This window comes from Hippichthys cyanospilos, chromosome 6 (assembly GCF_059441005.1).
Source record: "Hippichthys cyanospilos isolate Australia breed blue-spotted pipefish chromosome 6, RoL_Hcya_1.0, whole genome shotgun sequence".
Lineage (NCBI taxonomy): Eukaryota > Metazoa > Chordata > Actinopteri > Syngnathiformes > Syngnathidae > Hippichthys > Hippichthys cyanospilos.
In genome coordinates this window covers 24247764-24250742 of record NC_142374.1, presented here as the reverse complement: position 1 = coordinate 24250742, position 2979 = coordinate 24247764, and the positions used below count along the sequence as shown (strand labels likewise).

The 2979-nt window shown below is 42.8% G+C and overlaps 1 long non-coding RNA gene across 2 annotated transcripts; it reads right to left on the bottom strand.

The window, feature by feature from the left end:
- Positions 1–544: 544 nt before the first annotated feature.
- Positions 545–2730, bottom strand: LOC148422920 (uncharacterized). Of its 2 annotated transcripts, XR_015865960.1 has the most exons (3): positions 2625–2730; positions 739–846; positions 545–636 (listed from the first exon to the last, which is right to left on the bottom strand). It is a non-coding gene; the product is annotated as an uncharacterized LOC148422920 (long non-coding RNA). The 2 variants fall into 2 exon arrangements; XR_015865959.1 differs by having other exon boundaries at positions 545–846.
- Between the last annotated feature and the right edge of the window lie 249 nt (positions 2731–2979).

Genomic DNA, 2979 nt, shown 5'->3' with positions numbered 1-2979 from the left:
TTTAATCATTTGATACTCGGGCGCCGGGTGGGGGGTGGGGGAAACGAAGGGACTTGATTTTTCCGCCCGTTGTTTGTCAGCAAATTTGTTGATGAAGCCGTCCAAATGGAATTTTTCCAGGCCGCCATTCTATCAGTCGAAATTCAACTTCAAGGTTTTGACGTTCGAGTTAACTTTTTTGCTAACCCTTAATTCCTTGACCAATGTTGCGGGAAAACATGACCGTTTCTAATGGTCTAGAACTAGCAATGCTAGCAATAATAGCTAGCATTAGCACAAAGAAGCTCTATATGCTGACCGCGTCAACATACACTAACAAGGGGGGAAAAAAGTCAGCCGAAAACAAAACGAGATCGCGCTGTTAAGTCGTACTGCTCTGGGAGAAAAAAATGACCAAGCTGATTATTGGCATGACCATGCTTCTGGGGGGAACTTCAAAATAAAAGCATGCTAAGGCCATTCATGTCCTACATTTCTTGTCATGGTCTAGTTTATTAGGCAATGTTCGGTCTGTTTTGCTAAATTGGAGTAGATTGACAGGCAACACATTTCCCACTGTGTATTTCAATGCATTTCTGGCCAAAAAAGGCTAAAAAAAACAAACAAACACACAGATCTCCCAGGGGAGGTTGGCTGCTGGAGAAGTAGATCACAGACCCAGAACAAAAAGGTATGCATTAAATTTTCTACGAATAGATAACATTAACAATCAATCATTTGCAACGGAACTTCGGGTACCCGGAAGCCGGCAGGAGCGCAGACGCAAGCGGTTCATCCTCCTTCAATCTTCTATCATCGGATCCAAAATGGCGTCATGTAAGTGATTCTTCATTGTTATGGGTTAGGCTGTAATTACAAAAGATTTGAATGTTATTTATTTACGTCCTGTTGATCACGGCGTCCATAAGAAAAAGAACGGTAATGACCGTGAAAGAGAGAGCCAATACAAAGTAAAAAAAACATTCAGGAGACGCTCACAGTCAGAAAGACGCAAATCTACGAGACTATTTCCCATCCGCCAAAATAATCGTATTTTTTTCCAGGCGCTAACCGAGGCCCAGTTCAGTTTTGCTGATGAGACGAATCATACATTGCCGGAAAGTGGGTTTTGGCAGAGGTGTCAGTTTTACCGACCGACGTCAAACCAGCAAAAATGTGTAAAGGCGTTGACTGAAGTGTCTGGTAAAATAAAAACGAGGGACCGACCATCACAGTTTGGTTCGGCTTGACAAAAATGCCGCATTGACCATGATGGACAAAAAACCCACCACGAATCATGAATCCCAGACCAAGAAAAACCTGCAAAAGGCCCACCTCGGTTTTTTTCCGCTTTTTTTTTTTTTACAACTTCATTACCCCAAAAATATGACTACGCAGCTACCTTTCCCACAGCAGAGCAACACAGGAATAAACTGTTCTTTTCCGGGCGCAGTTAAAGCGGCTGCTTAGGAGCCACAGATCCATTTGAAAGCTCCCGAGAGTACGGCTCGAAAAATCAATTCAGTCTGCTTGCCTCCGGCGAGGTCATCAGGTGGCGCTGTTCTTCCCTCACACGTTGATAAGTCTCGGGGTCGCTCATAACAACACATCGCGGAACCATGCTCCCCTCGCCCGTGTGAATCACACCTCGTAACAATTCCATCCTGTGGCATTTTTAAAGTGTTATGTCTCTATAATGAAATATTCAAATGGGCAAAGGGATTGGTAATGATGACATAGGAGTCCGGCGGGACTAAATTGGATTCTTGGGGAATGAACGGGAGTCTGGCGTGACGGATGAGGTCGGAAAGTGGGTCAGAAGCGCAGGTTGCTCGCAAGTGGGCCGGGACGCCGAGGCGGAGGCTTTGTGTGCCGGAACAAATGACCCGAACGCTGCGCGCTCGACCACTTTTTCCTCTGCACTTTCAACACTTCGAATACATCTGCAGTGGGTCATCATCTCTCCTTTATGAAATGAATGGAAATACTTGTAATTATTCTAAGAGGGAAATTGCAGAAGTTCCCCAAATATGAGACGCACCTGTGTGTAGGACGCACTCTTAATTTCAGAGTCAAATTCTGGTATTTTATTGTGTATAAGACGCACCAAGACTTTGGGAACAATGGAAAAGCTATCGCAAAATAGAATAAATCTCATCTTGCTCAACAAGAGCACATAAATAAATGAGTCAAATGGAATAGAGTTCCGTTCTCTAACCGGTGCATTCTAAATTGAATGAGTTGGAGACATCGTAACTTTCACCGTTTTGGGAATAATGCTAGCGCGTCTAGCTCTTTTAATTACAATTAAGTTGACTGAGCTTCCATATACATTCAGAGTAAAACGGGAATAAAAACAAAATCAGCATTAGCCTTCGCTAACGAAATAAACGTGTCAAAAATGACTTGTTTGAGGAGGAATATGCACAGATACTAACGTTAGCTAGCGATTAGCGATGCTACGTTTGCGACCTTTTATGCTAATTCGGCCGTTAGCATAAGTACACTAAATAGAAATTATGACTAAGACACTTAAAATACAAAACTCTATGTTTTGTGTATATGTATATTTGTTTAAAATTGGAGTTTGTTAAATAAAGTTTGAGTGAAAACAAAACAAAAAAAACTTAAAATACAAAACTTACAGCCATTGCTTTCGGGGGAGCAAGGAAGTGACGCGACAGACGCGATGTCCGGTCGGAAGTCGGTTAGCTGCAGCCCATTCTAGCTTCATAAACACGGTCTATTTGCTACCTTCACGTACAGCAACTTCCTGCTGCGCCTTCAAAATAAAGTCAAAAACGGATGCTGAGTATACGGAACATATGTATATGTTTGTAGGCTCAACAACGCCATGCCTATCTTAAAACAGAACACACGGACTTTGAAGCGGAACAGTTGCTAACAGCCAACTGATGTCCGTTACGGTAATTATTGTAAGTAAGAACACGGCTTGAAAAATGCAAATCCGTGCATGAAAACCTGTCTTATGCGGCTGAC